The sequence below is a fragment of the Myxine glutinosa genome, chromosome 1 (assembly GCF_964187855.1).
Source record: "Myxine glutinosa chromosome 1, kmMyxGlut1.1, whole genome shotgun sequence".
NCBI lineage: Eukaryota > Metazoa > Chordata > Myxini > Myxiniformes > Myxinidae > Myxine > Myxine glutinosa.
The window spans coordinates 40,502,665-40,520,401 of NC_136261.1; positions in this window are offsets into that span (position 1 = coordinate 40,502,665).

The window sequence follows — 17,737 nt, forward strand, 5'->3', positions numbered from 1 at the left end:
AAGAACTCTCCATGGGGAATAAAATATGTTAATGATGACGTCATCAGTCACGTGGTCGGCCGCCATCTTGGAAAAACGGCAAAACTTTGCACCACAAAATCTCCAAAAGTGCTGAACAGAAAAAATTGAGACATGGCTCATTGTAAAGAACTCTCCATGGGGAATAAAATATGTTAATGATGACGCCATCGGTCACGTGGTTCGGCCGCCATCTTGTAAAAATGGGAAAACTTTGCACCACTATATCTCCAAAAGTGCAGAATGGAAAAAATTGAGACATGGCTCATTGTAAAGAACTCTCAATGGGGAATAAAATATGTTAATGATGACGTCATATGTCACGTGGTTCGGCCGCCATCTTGGAAAAACCGAAAAATTGTGCACCTCCATATCTCTGAAAGTGCTGAATAGAAAAAATTGAGACATGGCTCATTGTAAAGAACTCTCCATGGGGAATAAAATATGTTAATGATGACATCATAGGTCACGTGGTTCGGCTGCCATCTTGGAAAAACCGAAAAACGTAGCACCTCCATATCTCCAAAAGTGCTGAATAGAAAAAGTTGAGACATGGCTCTTTGTGAAGAACTCTCCATGGGGAATAATATATGTTAATGATGACGTCATCTATCACGTGGTTCGGACGCCATATTTGTCTTAAATGGCCGATAAAAGAGTACATTCCGGCAAGTCCTCGGTCTCTGACCGATTTTTCATTTGTCTGTTTGTCTGTTTGTCTGTTTGTCTGTTTGTCTGTCTGTTTGTCTGTTTGCAGCACTGCGTCTACACCGTTGCACGGAGAATCGCCAAACTTTGCACACATAATGGTCTTGCCCTCTAATATACTGTGCCTCAATGATGACGTCATCGGTGACGTGGTTCGGCCGCCATCTTGGAAAAACCGAATAAATTTGCACCTCTATATCTCCGAAAGTACTGAACAGAAAAAATTGAGACATGGCTCATTGTAAAGAACTCTCCATGGGGAATAAAATATGTTAATGATGACGTCATATGTCACGTGGTCGGCCGCCATCTTGGAAAAACGGCAAAAATTTGCACCACTATATCTCCAAAAGTGCTGAACAGAAAAAATTGAGACATGGCTCATTGTAAAGAACTCTCCATGGGGCATAAAATATGTTAATGATGACGTCATCAGTCACGTGGTCGGCCGCCATCTTGGAAAAACCGAAAAACTTAGCACCTCCATATCTCCGAAAGTGCTGAATAGAAAAAATTGAGACATGGCTCATTGTAAAGAACTCTCCATGGGGAACAAAATATGTTAATGATGATGTCATCGGTCACGTGGTTCGGCCGCCATCTTGGAAAAACCGAAAAACTCTGCACCTCCACATCTCCAAAAGTCCTGAATAGAAAAAATTGAGGTATGGCTCATTGTAAAGAACTCTCCATGGGGAATAAAATATGTTAATTATGACGTCATCGGTCACGTGGTTCGGCCGCCCTATTTGTCCTAAATGGCCGATAAAAAAGTACATTCCGGCAAGTCCTCGGTCTCTGACCGATTTTTCATCTGTCTGTTTGTCTGTTTGTCTGTTTGCAGCACTGCGTCTACACCGTTGCACGTAGAATCGCCAAACTTTGCACACATATTGGTCTTGCCCTGGAATAGACTGTGCCCAATTGATGACGTCATCGGTGACGTGGTTCGGCCGCCATCTTGGAAAAAGCGAAAAATTTTGCACCTCTATATCTCCGAAAGTACTGAACAGAAAAAATTGAGACATGGCTCATTGTAAAGAACTCTCCATGGGGAATAAAATATGGAAATGATGACGTCATCAGTCACGTGGTTCGGTCGCCATCTTGGAAAAACGGCAAAACGTTGCGCCACTATATCTCCAAAAGTGCTGAACAGAAAAAATTGAGACATGGCTCATTGTAAAGAACTCTCCATGGGGTATAAAATATGTTAATGATGACGTCATATGTCACGTGGTCGGCCGCCATCTTGGAAAAACGGCAAAACTTTGCACCACTATATCTCCAAAAGTGCTGAACAGAAAAAATTGAGACATGGCTCATTGTAAAGAACTCCATGGGGAATAAAATATGTTAATGATGACGTCATCAGTCACGTGGTCGGCCGCCATCTTGGAAAAACGGCAAAACTTTGCACCACGAAATCTCCAAAAGTGCTGAACAGAAAAAATTGAGACATGGCTCATTGTAAAGAACTCTCCATGGGGAATAAAATATGTTAATGATGATGTCATATGTCACGTGGTCGGCCGCCATCTTGGAAAAACGGCAAAACTTTGCACCACTATATTTCCAAAAGTGCTGTACAGAAAAAATTGAGACATGGCTCATTGTAAAGAACTCTCCATGGGGAATAAAATATGTTAATTATGACGTCATCGGTCACGTGGTTCAGCCGCCATATTTGTCCTAAATGGCCGATAAAAAAGTACATTCCGGCAAGTCCTCGGTCTCTGACCGATTTTTCATTACTTGCCGGAAAAAATTTTCCGGCAAGTATGTTGATCTGTTCGTTTGTCTGTCTGTTTGTCTGTCTGTCTGTCTGTCTGTCTGTCTGTCTGTTTGCAGCACTGCGTCTACACCGTTGCACGTAGAATCGCCAAACTTTGCACACATATTGGTCTTGCCCTGGAATAGACTGTGCCCAATTGATGACGTCATCGGTGACGTGGTTCGGCCGCCATCTTGGAAAAACCGAAAAACTTTGCACCTCTATATCTCCGAAAGTACTGAACAGAAAAAATTGAGACATGGCTCATTGTAAAGAACTCTCCATGGGGAATAAAATATGTTAATGATGACGTCATATGTCACGTGGTCGGCCGCCATCTTGGAAAAACGGCAAAAATTTTCACCACTATAACTCCAAAAGTGCTGAACAGAAAAAATTGAGACATGGCTCATTGTAAAGAACTCTCCATGGGGAATAAAATATGTTAATGATGACGTCATCAGTCACGTGGTCGGCCGCCATCTTGGAAAAACCGAAAAACTCTGCACCTCCACATCTCCAAAAGTCCTGAACAGAAAAAATTGAGGTATGGCTCATTGTAAAGAACTCTCCATGGGGAATAAAATATGTTAATGATGACGTCATGTATCACATAGTTCGGCCGCCATATTTGTTCTAAATGGCCGATAAAAAAGTACATTCCGGCAAGTCCTCGGTCTCTGACCGATTTTTCATCTGTCTGTCTGTCTGTCTGTTTGCAGCACTGCGTCTACACCGTTGCACGTAGAATCGCCAAACTTTGCACACATATTGGTCTTGCCCTGGAATAGACTGTGCCCAATTGATGACGTCATCGGTGACGTGGTTCGGCCGCCATCTTGGAAAAACCGAAAAACTTTGCACCTCTATATCTCCGAAAGTACTGAACAGAAAAAATTGAGACATGGCTCGTTGTAAAGAACTCTCCATGGGGAATAAAATACGTAAATGATGACGTCATCAGTCACGTGGTTCTGGCGCCATCTTGGAAAAACCGAAAAACGTTGCGCCACTATATCTCCAAAAGTGCTGAACAGAAAAAATTGAGACTTGGCTCATTGTAAAGAACTCTCCATGGGGAATAAAATATGTTAATGATGACGTCATATGTCACGTGGTCGGCCGCCATCTTGGAAAAACCGAAAAACTCTGCTCCTCCACATCTCCAAAAGTCTTGAACAGAAAAAATTGAGGTATGGCTCATTGTAAAGAACTCTCCATGGGGAATAAAATATGTTAATGATGACGTCATCGGTCACGTGGTTCGGCCGCCATATTTGTCCTAAATGGCCGATAAAAAAGTACATTCCGGCAAGTCCTCGGTCTCTGACCGATTTTTCATCTGTCTGTCTGTCTGTCTGTTTGCAGCACTGCGTCTACACCGTTGCACGGAGAATCGCCAAACTTTCCACACATATTGGTCTTGCCCTGGAATAGACTGTGCCCAATTGCTGACGTCATCGGTGACGTGGTTCGGCCGCCATCTTGGAAAAACCGAAAAACTTTGCACCTCTATATCTCCGAAAGTACTGGACAGAAAAAATGGAGTCATGGCTCATTGTAAAGAACTCTCCATGGAGAATAAAATATGTTAATGATGACGTCATATGTCACGTGGTCGGCCGCCATCTTGGAAAAACGGCAAAAATTTGCACCACTATATCTCCAAAAGTGCTGAACAGAAAAAATTGAGACATGGCTCATTGTAAAGAACTCTCCATGGGGAATAAAATATGTTAATGATGTCATCAGTCACGTGGTCGGCCGCCATCTTGGAAAAACGGCAAAACTTTGCACCACTATCTCCAAAAGTGCTGAACAGAAAAAATTGAGACATGGCTCATTGTAAAGAACTCTCCATGGGGAATAAAATATGTTAATGATGACGTCATCAGTCACGTGGTCGGCCGCCATCTTGGAAAAACCGAAAAACTTAGCACCTCCATATCTCCGAAAGTGCTGAATAGAAAAAATTGAGACATGGCTCATTGTAAAGAACTCTCCATGGGGAATAAAATATGTTAATGATGATGTCATCGGTCACGTGGTTCGGCCGCCATCTTGGAAAAACCGAAAAACCTAGCACCTCCATATCTCCGAAAGTGCTGAATAGAAAAAATTGAGACATGGCTCATTGTGAAGAACTCTCCATGGGGAATAAAATATGTTAATGATGACGTCATCGGTCACGTCGTTCGGCCGCCATCTTGGAAAAACTGAAAAACCTAGCACCTCCATATCTCCGAAAGTGCTGAATAGAAAAAATTGAGACATGGCTCATTGTGAAGAACTCTCCATGGGGAATAAAATATGTTAATGATGACGTCATCGGTCACGTGGTTCGGCCGCCATCTTGGAAAAACCGAAAAATTTTGCGCCTCGATATCTCAGTGCTGAACAGAAAAAATTGAGACATGGCTCATTGTAAAGAACTCTCCATGGGGAATAAAATATGTTAATGATGATGTCATCAGTCACGTGCTTCGGCCGCCATTTTGGAAAAACTTTGCACCTCGATATCTCCGGAAGTGCTGAATAGAAAAAATTGAGACATGGCTCATTGGAAAGAACTCTCCATGGGCAATAGAATATGTTAATGATGACGTCATTGGTCACGTGTTTCGGCCGCCATCTTGGAAACACCGAAAAACTTTGCACCTCCATATCTCCGGAAGTGCTGAATAGAAAAAATTGAGACATGGCTCATTGGAAAGAACTCTCCATGGGGAATAAAATATGTTAATGATGACGTCATCAGTCACGTGCTTCGGCCGCCATTTTGGAAAAACGGCAAAACGTTGCACCACCATATCTCCAAAAGTGCTGAACAGAAAAAAATTGAGACATGGCTCATTGTAAAGAACTCTCCATGGGGAATAAAATATGTTAATGATGACGTCATCGTTCACGTGTTTCGGCCGCCATATTTGTCCAAAATGGCCGATAAAGTACATTCCGGCAAGTCCTCGGTCTCTGATTTGTCTGTTTGTCTGTTTGTCTGTCTGTCTGTTTGCAGCACTGCGTCTACACCGTTGCACGTAGAATCGCCAAACTTTGCACACATATTGGTCTTGCCCTGGAATAGACTGTGCCCAATTGATGACGTCATTGGTCACGTGGTTCGGCCGCCATCTTGGAAAAAATTTGCAACTCTATATCTCTGAAAGTGCTGAACAGAAAAAATTGAGACATGGCTCATTGTAAAGAACTCTCCATGCGGAATAAAATATGTTAATGATGACGTCATCAGTCACGTGGTTCGGCCGCCATCTTGGAAAAACCGAAAAAATTTGCACCTCCATATCTCCAAAAGTGCTGAATAGAAAAAATTGAGACATGGCTCATTGTAAAGAACTCTCCATGGGGAATAAAAGATGTTAATGATGACGTCATCAGTCACGTGGTTCGGCCGCCATCTTGGAAAATGGCAAAACTTTGCACCACTATATCTCCAAAAGTGCTGAATAGAAAAAATTGAGACATGGCTCATTGTAAAGAACTCTCCATGGGGAATAAAATATGTTAATGATGACGTCATCAGTCACGTGGTTCGGCCGCCATATTTGTCCTAAATGGCCGATAAAAAGTAAATTCCGGCAAGTCCTCGGTCTCTGACCGATTTTTCATTTGTCTGTTTGTCTGTTTGTCTGTTTGTCTGTTTGCAGCACTACGTCTACACCGTTGCACGTAGAATCGCCAAACTTGGCACACATATTGGTGTTGCCCTCTAATATACTGTGCCCAAATGATGACGTCATCAGTCACGTGGTTCGGCCGCCATCTTGGAAAAACCGAAAAATTTTGCACCTCAATATCTCAAAGTGCTGAACAGAAAAAATTGAGCCATGGCTCATTGTAAAGAACTCTCCATTGGGAATAAAACATGTTAATGATGACGTCATAGGTCACGTGGTTCGGCCGCCATCTTGGAAAAACGGCAAAACTTTGCACCACTATTACTCCAAAAGTGCTGAACAGAAAAAATTGAGACATGGCTCATTGTAAAGAACTCTCCATGGGGAATAAAATATGTTAATGATGACGTCATATGTCACGTGGTTCGGCCGCCATCTTGGAAAAACCGGAAAACGTTACACCTCCATATCTCCGAAAGTCCTGAATAGAAAAACTTGGGACGTGGCTCGATGTAAAGAACTCTCCATGGGGAATAAAATATGTTAATGATGACGTCATCAGTCACGTGGTTCGGCCGCCATATTTGTCCTAAATGGCCAATAAAAAAGTACATTCCGGCAAGTCCTCGGTCTCTGACCGATTTTTCATCTGTTTGTCTGTCTGTTTGTCTGTTTGTCTGTTTGCAGCACTACGTCTACACCGTTGCACGTAGAATCACCAAACTTTGCACACGTATTTGTCTTGCCCTCTAATATACTGTGCCCAAATGATGACGTCATGGGTCACGTGGTTCGGCCGCCATCTTGGAAAAGCCGAAAAACTTTGCACCTCCATATCTCCGAAAGTGCTGAATAGAAAAAATTGAGACATGGCTCATTGTAAAGAACTCTCCATGGGGAATAAAATATGTTCATGACGTCATCAGTAACGTGGTTAGGCCGCCATCTTGGAAAAGCCGAAAAACTTTGCACCTCCATATCTCCGAAAGTGCTGAATAGAAAAAATTGAGACATGGCTCATTGTAAAGAACTCTCCATGGGGAATAAAATATGTTCATGACGTCATCAGTCACGTGGTTAGGCCGCCATCTTGGAAAAACCGAAAAACGTTGCACCTCCATATCTCCGAAAGTGCTCAATAGAAAAAATTGAGACATGGCTCATTGTAAAGAACTCTCCATGGGGAATAAAATATGTTAATGATGACGTCATCAGTCACGTGGTCGGCCGCCATCTTGGAAAAACGGCAAAACTTTGCACCACGAAATCTCCAAAAGTCCTGAACAGAAAAAATTGAGACATGGCTCATTGTAAAGAACTCTCCATGGGGAATAAAACATGTTAATGATGATGTCATATGTCACGTGGTCGGCCGCCATCTTGGAAAAACGGCAAAACTTTGCACCACTATATCTCCAAAAGTGCTGAACAGAAAAAATTGAGACATGGCTCATTGTAAAGAACTCTCCATGGGGAATAAAATATGTTAATGATGACGTCATCAGTCACGTGGTTCGGCCGCCATCTTGGAAAAACCGAAAAACTCTGCACCTCCACATCTCCAAAAGTCCTGAATAGAAAAAATTGAGGCATGGTTCATTGTAAAGAACTCTCCATGGGGAATAAAATATGTTAATGATGACGTCATCGGTCACGTGGTTCGGCCGCCATATTTGTCCTAAATGGCGGATAAAAAAGTACATTCCGGCAAGTCCTAGGTCTCTGACCGATTTTTCGTTTGTTTGTCTGTCTGTCTGTTTGTCTGTCTGTCTGTCTGTTTGCAGCACTGCGTCTACACCGTTGCACGTGGAATCGCCAAACTTTGCACACTTATTGGTCTTGCCCTGGAATAGACTGTGCCCAATTGATGACGTCATCGGTGACGTGGTTCGGCCGCCATCTTGGAAAAACCGAAAATCTTTGCACCTCTATATCTCCGAAAGTACTGAACAGAAAAAAATTGAGACATGGCTCATTGTAAAGAACTCTCCATGGGGAATAAAATATGTAAATGATGACGTCATCAGTCACGTGGTTCGGTCACCATCTTGGAAAAATGGCAAAACGTTGCGCCACTATATCTCCAAAAGTGCTGAACAGAAAAAATTGAGACATGGCTCATTGTAAAGAACTCTCCATGGGGAATAAAATATGTTAATGATGACGTCATATGTCACGTGGTCGGCCGCCATCTTGGAAAAACGGCAAAACTTTGCACCACTATATCTCCAAAAGTGCTGAACAGAAAAAATTGAGACATGGCTCATTGTAAAGAACTCTCCATGGGGAAGAAAATTTGTTAATGATGACGTCATATGTCAGGTGGTTCGGCCGCCATCTTGGAAAAACCGAAAAATTTTGCACCTCCATATCTCTGAATGTGCTGAATAGAAAAAATTGAGACATGGCTCATTGTAAAGAACTCTCCATGGGGAATAAAATATGTTAATGATGATGCCATCGGTCACGTGGTCGGCCGCCATCTTGGAAAAACGGCAAAACTTTGCACCACTATATCTCCAAAAGTGCTGAACAGAAAAAATTGAGACATGGCTCATTGTAAAGAACTCTCCATGGGGAATAAAATATGTTAATGATGACGTCATCAGTCACGTGGTCGGCCGCCATCTTGGAAAAACCGAAAAACCTAGCACCTCCATATCTCCGAAAGTGCTGAATAGAAAAAATTGAGACATGGCTCATTGTAAAGAACTCTCCATGGGGAATAAAATATGTTAATGATGATGTCATTGGTCACGTGGTTCGGCCGCCATCTTGGAAAAACCGAAAAACTCTGCACCTCCACATCTCCAAAAGTCCTGAATAGAAAAAATTGAGGCATGGCTCATTGTAAAGAACTCTCCATGGGGAATAAAATATGTTAATGATGACGTCATCGGTCACGTGGTTCGGCCGCCATATTTGTCCTAAATGGCCGATAAAAAAGTACATGCCGGCAAGTCCTCGGTCTCTGACCGATTTTTCATCTGTTTGTCTGTCTGTTTGTCTGTCTGTCTGTTTGCAGCACTGCGTCTACACCGTTGCACGTAGAATCGCCAAACTTTGCACACATATTGGTCTTGCCCTGGAATAGACTGTGCCCAATTGATGACGTCATCGGTGACGTGGTTCGGCCGCCATCTTGGAAAAACCGAAAAACTTTGCACTTCTATATCTCCGAAAGTACTGAACAGAAAAAATTGAGACATGGCTCATTGTAAAGAACTCTAGATGGGGAATAAAATATGTTAATGATGACGTCATTGGTCACGTGGTTCGGCCGCCATCTTGGAAAAACCGGAAAACTTTCTATATGTAGAATCTTTCTATACGTAGAATAGCCAAACTTTGCACACTTATTTGTCTTACCCTCTAATATACTGTGCCCAAATGATGACGTCATCGGTCACGTGGTTCGGCCGCCATGTTGGAAAAAAATTGCACCTCCATATCTCCGAAAGTGCTGAATAGAAAAAATTGAGACATGGCTCATTGTAAAGAACTCTCCATAGGGAATAAAATATGTTGATGATGACGTCATCAGTCACGTGGTTCGGCGGCCATCTTGGAAAAACCGAAAAAAATTTGCACCTCTATATCTCCGAAAGTACTGAACAGAAAAAATTGCGACATGGCTCATTGTAAAGAACTCTCCATGGGGAATAAAATATGTTAATGATGACGTCATCACTCACGTGGTTCGGTCGCCATCTTGGAAAAATGGCAAAACGTTGCGCCACTATATCTCCAAAAGTGCTGAACAGAAAAAATTGAGACATGGCTCATTGTAAAGAACTCTCCATGGGGAATAAAATATGTTAATGACGACGTCATCAGTCACGTTGTCGGCCGCCATCTTGGAAAAACGGCAAAACTTTGCACCACTATATCTCCAAAAGTGCTGAACAGAAAAAATTGAGACATGGCTCATTGTAAAGAACTCTCCATAGGGAATAAAATATGTTGATGATGACGTCATCAGTCACGTGGTTCGGCCGCCATATTTGTCCTAAATGGCCGAAAAAAAGTACATCCCGGCAAGTCCTCGGTCTCTGACCGATTTTTCATCTGTTTGTCTGTCTGTTTGTCTGTCTGTCTGTTTGCAGCACTGCGTCTACACCGTTGCACGTAGAATCGCCAAACTTTGCACACATATTGGTCTTGCCCTGGAATAGACTGTGCCCAATTGATGATGTCATCGGTGACGTGGTTCGGCCGCCATCTTGGAAAAACCGAAAAACTTTGTACTTCTATATCTCCGAAAGTACTGAACAGAAAAAATTGAGACATGGCTCATTGTAAAGAACTCTAGATGGGAAATAAAATATGTTAATGATGACGTCATTGGTCACGTGGTTCGGCCGCCATCTTGGAAAAACCCGAAAACTTTCTATATGTAGAATCTTTCTATACGTAGAATAGCCAAACTTTGCACACTTATTTGTCTTGCCCTCTAATATACTGTGCCCAAATGATGACGTCATCGGTCACGTGGTTCGGCCGCCATCTTGGAAAAAATTTGCACCTCCATATCTCCGAAAGTGCTGAATAGAGAAAATTGAGACATGGCTCATTGTAAAGAACTGTCCATGGGGAATAAAATATGTTAATGATGACGTCATCAGTCACGTGGTTCGGCGGCCATCTTGGAAAAACCGAAAAAATTTTGCACCTCTATATCTCCGAAAGTACTGAACAGAAAAAATTGAGACATGGCTCATTGTAAAGAACTCTCCATGGGGAATAAAATATGTTAATGATGATGTCATATGTCACGTGGTCGGCCGCCATCTTGGAAAAACGGCAAAACTTTGCACCACTATATCTCCAAAAGTGCTGAACAGAAAAAATGGAGACATGGCTCATTGTAAAGAACTCTCCATGGGGAATAAAATTTGTTAATGATGACGTCATATGTAACGTGGTTCGGCCGCCATCTTGGAAAAACCGAAAAACTTAGCACCTGTATGTGTCCAAAAGTGCTGAATAGAAAAAATTGAGACATGCCTCATTGTAAAGAACTCTCCATGGGGAATAAAATATGTTAATGATGACGTCATCGGTCACGTGGTTCGGCCGCCATATTTGTCCTAAATGGCGGATAAAAAAGTACATTCCGGCAAGTCCTCGGTCTCTGACCGATTTTTCATTTGTCTGTTTGTTACTTGCCGGAAAAATTTTCCGGCAAGTATGTTGATCTGTTCGTTTGTTTGTCTGTTTGTCTGTCTGTTTGTCTGTCTGTTTGTCTGTCTGTCTGTTTGCAGCACTGCGTCTACACTGTTGCACGTAGAATCGCCAAACTTTGCACACATATTGGTCTTGCCCTGGAATAGACTGTGCCCAATTGATGACGTCATCGGTGACGTGGTTCGGCCGCCATCTTGGAAAAACCGAAAAACTTTGCACCTCTATATCTCCGAAAGTACTGAACAGAAAAAATTGAGACATGGCTCATTGTAAAGAACTCTCCATGGGGAATAAAATATGTTAATGATGACATCATATGTCACGTGGTCGGCCGCCATCTTGGAAAAACGGCAAAACTTTGCACTACTATATCTCCAAAAGTGCTGAACAGAAAAAATTGAGACATGGCTCATTGTAAAGAACTCCATGGGGAATAAAATATGTTAATGATGACGTCATCGGTCACGTGGTTTAGCCGCCATCTTGGAAAAACCTAGCACCTCCATATCTCCGAAAGTGCTGAATAGAAAAAATTGAGACATGACTCATTGTAAAGAACTCTCCATGGGGAATAATATATGTTAATGATGACGTCATCGGTCACATGGTTCGGCCGCCATATTTGTCCTAAATGGCCGATAAAAAAGTACATTCCGGCAAGTCCTCGGTCTCTGACCGATTTTTCATTTGTCTGTTTGTCTGTCTGTTTGTCTGTCTGTCTGTCTGTTTGCAGCACTGCGTCTACACCGTTGCACGTAGAATCGCCAAACTTTGCACAAATATTGGTCTTGCCCTGGAATAGACTGTGCCCAATTGATGACGTCATCGGTGACGTGGTTCGGCCGCCATCTTGGAAAAACCGAAAAACTTTGCACCTCTATATCTCCGAAAGTACTGAACAGAAAAAATCGAGACATGGCTCATTGTAAAGAACTCTCCATGGGGAATAAAATATGTAAATGATGACGTCATCAGTCACGTGGTTCGGTCGCCATCTTGGAAAAACGGCAAAACGTTGCGCCACTATATCTCCAAAAGTGCTGAACAGAAAAAATTGAGACATGGCTCATTGTAAAGAACTCTCCATGGGGAATAAAATATGTTAATGATGACGTCATATGTCACGTGGTCGGCCGCCATCTTGGAAAAACGGCAAAACTTTGCACCACTATATCTCCAAAAGTGCTGAACAGAAAAAATTGAGACATGGCTCATTGTAAAGAACTCTCCATGGGGAATAAAATATGTTAATGATGACGTCATCAGTCACGTGGTCGGCCGCCATCTTGGAAAAACGGCAAAACTTTGCACCACGAAATCTCCAAAAGTGCTGAACAGAAAAAATTGAGACATGGCTCATTGTAAAGAACTCTCCATGGGGAATAAAATATGTTAATGATGATGTCATATGTCACGTGGTCGGCCGCCATCTTGGAAAAACGGCAAAACTTTGCACCACTATATCTCCAAAAGTGCTGAACAGAAAAAATTGAGACATGCCTCATTGTAAAGAACTCTCCATGGGGAATAAAATATGTTAATGATGACGTCATCGGTCACGTGGTTCGGCCGCCATATTTGTCCTCAATGGCCAATAAAAAAGTACATTCCGGCAAGTCCTCGGTCTCTGACCGATTTTTCATCTGTCTGTTTGTCTGTTTGTCTGTTTGTCTGTTTGCAGCACTACGTCTACACCGTTGCACGTAGAATAGCCAAAACTTTGCACACATATTGGTCTTGCCCTCTAATATACTGTGCCCAAATGATGACGTCATGGGTCACGTGGTTCGGCCGCCATCTTGGAAAAACCGAAAAATTTTGCACCTCGATATCTCAGTGCTGAACAGAAAAAATTGAGACATGGCTCATTGTGAAGAACTCTCCATGGGGAATAAAACATGTTCATGATGACGTCATCAGTCACGTGGTTCGGCCGCCATCTTGGAAAAACCGAAAAATTTTGCACCTCCATATCTCCGAAAGTACTGAACAGAAAAAATTGAGACATGGCTCATTGTAAAGAACTCTCCATGGGGAATAAAATATGTTAATGATGACGTCATAGGTCACGTGGTTCGGCCGCCATCTTGGAAAAACGGCAAAACTTTGCACCGCTATGTCTCCAAAAGTACTGAACAGAAAAAATTGAGACATGGCTCATTGTAAAGAACACTCCATGGAGAATAAAATATGTTAATGATGACGTCACAGGTCACGTGGTTCGGCCGCCATCTTGGAAAAACGGCAAAACTTTGCACCGCTATATCTCCAAAAGTACTGAACAGAAAAAATTGAGACATGGCTCATTGTAAAGAACTCTCCATGCGGAATAAAATATCTTAATGATGACGTCATCAGTCACGTGGTCGGCCGCCATCTTGGAAAAACGGCAAAACTTTGCACCAATATATCTCCAAAAGTGCTGAACAGAAAAAATTGAGACATGGCTCATTGTAAAGAACTCTCCATGGGGAACAAAATATGTTAATGATGACGTCATCAGTCACGTGGTTCGGCCGCCATCTTGGAAAAACGGGCAAACCTTGCACCACTATATCTCCGAAAGTACTGAACAGAAAAAATTGAGACATGGCTCATTGTAAAGAACTCTCCATGGGGAAGAAAACATGTTAATGATGACGTCATCAGTCACGTGGTCGGCCGCCATCTTGGAAAAACGGCAAAACTTTGCACCACTATATCTCCAAAAGTGCTGAACAGAAAAAATTGAGACATGGCTCATTGTAAAGAACTCTCCATGGGGAATAAAATATGTTAATGATGACGTCATCGTTCACGTGTTTCGGCCGCCATATTTGTCCAAAATGGCCGATAAAAAGTACATTCCGGCAAGTCCTCGGTCTCTGACCGATTTTTCATTACTTGCCGGAAAAAATTTTCCGGCAAGTATGTTGATCTGTTCGTTTGTCTGTCTGTCTGTCTGTCTGTTTGTCTGTTTGTCTGTTTGCAGCACTGCGTCTACACCGTTGCACGGAAAATCGCCAAACTTTGCACACATATTCGTCTTGCCCTGGAATAGACTGTGCCCAATCTATGACGTCATCGGTCACGTGTTTCGGCGGCCATCTTGGAAAAACCGAAATAATTTGCACCGCTATATCTCCGAAAGTACTGAACAGAAAAAATTGAGACATGGCTCATTGTGAAGAACTCTCCATGGGGAATAAAATATGTAAATGATGACGTCATAGGTCACGTGGTTCGGCCGCCATCTTGGAAAAACCGAAAAACTTAACACCTCCATATCTCCAAAAGTGCAGAATAGAAAATAAATTGAGACATGGCTCATTGTAAAGAACTCTCCATGGGGAATAAAATATGTTAATGATGACGTCATCGGTCACGTGGTTCGGCCGCCATATTTGTCCTAAATGGCCGATAAAAAAGTACATTCCGGCAAGTCCTCGGTCTCTGACCAATTTTTCATTACTTGCCGGAAAAATTTTTCCGGCAAGTATGTTGATCTGTTCGTTTGTCTGTCTGTCTGTCTGTCTGTCTGTTTGTCTGTTTGTCTGTTTGCAGCACTGCGTCTACACCGTTGCACGTAGAATCGCCAAACTTTGCACACATATGGGTCTTGCCCTGGAATAGACTGTGCCCAATTGATGACGTCATCGGTGACGTGGTTCGGCCGCCATCTTGGAAAAACCGAAAAACTTTGCACCTCTATATCTCCGAAAGTACTGAACAGAAAAAATTGAGACATGGCTCATTGTAAAGAACTCTCCATGGGGAATAAAATATGTAAATGATGATGTCATCAGTCACGTGGTTCGGTCGCCATCTTGGAAAAACGGCAAAACGTTGCGCCACTATATCTCCAAAAGTGCTGAACAGAAAAAATTGAGACATGGCTCATTGTAAAGAACTCTCCATGGGGAATAAAATATGTTAATGATGACGTCATATGTCACGTGGTCGGCCGCCATCTTGGAAAAACCGAAAAATTTAGCACCTCCATATCTCCGAAAGTGCTGAATAGAAAAAATTGAGACATGGCTCATTGTAAAGAACTCTCCATGGGGAATAAAATATGTTAATGATGATGTCATTGGTCACGTGGATCGGCCGCCATCTTGGAAAAACCGAAAACCTCTGCACCTCCACATTTCCAAAAGTGCTGAATAGAAAAAATTGAGACATGGCTCATTGTAAAGAACTCTCCATGGGGAATAAAATATGTTAATGATGACGTCATCGGTCACGTGGTTCGGCCGCCATATTTGTCCTAAATGGCCGATAAAAAAGTACATTCCGGCAAGTCCTCGGTCTCTGACCGATTTTTCATCTGTTTGTCTGTTTGTTACTTGCCGGAAAAATTTTTCCGGCAAGTATGTTGATCTGTTCGTTTGTCTGTTTGTCTGTTTGTCTGTTTGTCTGTTTGCAGCACTACGTCTACACCGTTGCACGTAGAATCACCAAACTTTGCACACGTATTTGCCTTGCCCTCTAATATACTGTGCCCAAATGATGACGTCATCGGTCACGTGGTTCGGCCGCCATCTTGGAAAAACCGAAAAATTTTGCGCCTCGATATCTCAGTGCTGAACAGAAAAAATTGAGACATGGCTCATTGTAAAGAACTCTCCATGGGGAATAAAATATGTTAATGATGATGTCATCAGTCACGTGCTTCGGCCGCCATTTTGGAAAAACTTTGCACCTCGATATCTCCGGAAGTGCTGAATAGAAAAAATTGAGACATGGCTCATTGGAAAGAACTCTCCATGGGCAATAGAATATGTTAATGATGACGTCATTGGTCACGTGTTTCGGCCGCCATCTTGGAAACACCGAAAAACTTTGCACCTCCATATCTCCGGAAGTGCTGAATAGAAAAAATTGAGACATGGCTCATTGGAAAGAACTCTCCATGGGGAATAAAATATGTTAATGATGACGTCATCAGTCACGTGCTTCGGCCGCCATTTTGGAAAAACGGCAAAACGTTGCACCACCATATCTCCAAAAGTGCTGAACAGAAAAAAATTGAGACATGGCTCATTGTAAAGAACTCTCCATGGGGAATAAAATATGTTAATGATGACGTCATCGTTCACGTGTTTCGGCCGCCATATTTGTCCAAAATGGCCGATAAAGTACATTCCGGCAAGTCCTCGGTCTCTGATTTGTCTGTTTGTCTGTTTGTCTGTCTGTCTGTTTGCAGCACTGCGTCTACACCGTTGCACGTAGAATCGCCAAACTTTGCACACATATTGGTCTTGCCCTGGAATAGACTGTGCCCAATTGATGACGTCATTGGTCACGTGGTTCGGCCGCCATCTTGGAAAAAATTTGCAACTCTATATCTCTGAAAGTGCTGAACAGAAAAAATTGAGACATGGCTCATTGTAAAGAACTCTCCATGCGGAATAAAATATGTTAATGATGACGTCATCAGTCACGTGGTTCGGCCGCCATCTTGGAAAAACCGAAAAAATTTGCACCTCCATATCTCCAAAAGTGCTGAATAGAAAAAATTGAGACATGGCTCATTGTAAAGAACTCTCCATGGGTAATAAAAGATGTTAATGATGACGTCATCAGTCACGTGGTTCGGCCGCCATCTTGGAAAATGGCAAAACTTTGCACCACTATATCTCCAAAAGTGCTGAATAGAAAAAATTGAGACATGGCTCATTGTAAAGAACTCTCCATGGGGAATAAAATATGTTAATGATGACGTCATCAGTCACGTGGTTCGGCCGCCATATTTGTCCTAAATGGCCGATAAAAAGTAAATTCCGGCAAGTCCTCGGTCTCTGACCGATTTTTCATCTGTTTGTCTGTTTGTCTGTTTGCAGCACTGCGTCTACACCGTTGCACGGAGAATCGCCAAACTTTGCACACATATTGGTCTTGCCCTGGAATAGACTGTGCCCAATTGATGACGTCATCGGTGACGTGGTTCGGCCGCCATCTTGGAAAAACCGAAAAATTTGGCACCTCTATATCTCCGAAAGTACTGTACAGAAAAAATTGAGACATGGCTCATTGTAAAGAACTCTCCATGGGGAATAAAATATCTTACTGATGACGTCATATGTCACGTGGTCGGCCGCCATCTTGGAAAAACGGCAAAACTGTTCACCACTATATCTCCAAAAGTGCTGAACAGAAAAAATTGAGACATGGTTCATTGTAAAGAACTCTCCATGGCGAATAAAATAAGTTTATGATGACGTCATATGTCACGTGGTCGGCCGCCATCTTGGAAAAACGGCAAAAATTTGCACCACTATATCTCCAAAAGTGCTGAACAGAAAAAATTGAGACATGGCTCATTGTAAAGAACTCTCCATGGGGAATAAAATATGTTAATGATGACGTCATCGGTCACGTGGTTCGGCCGCCATCTTGGAAAAACTTTGCACCTCGATATCTCCGGAAGTGC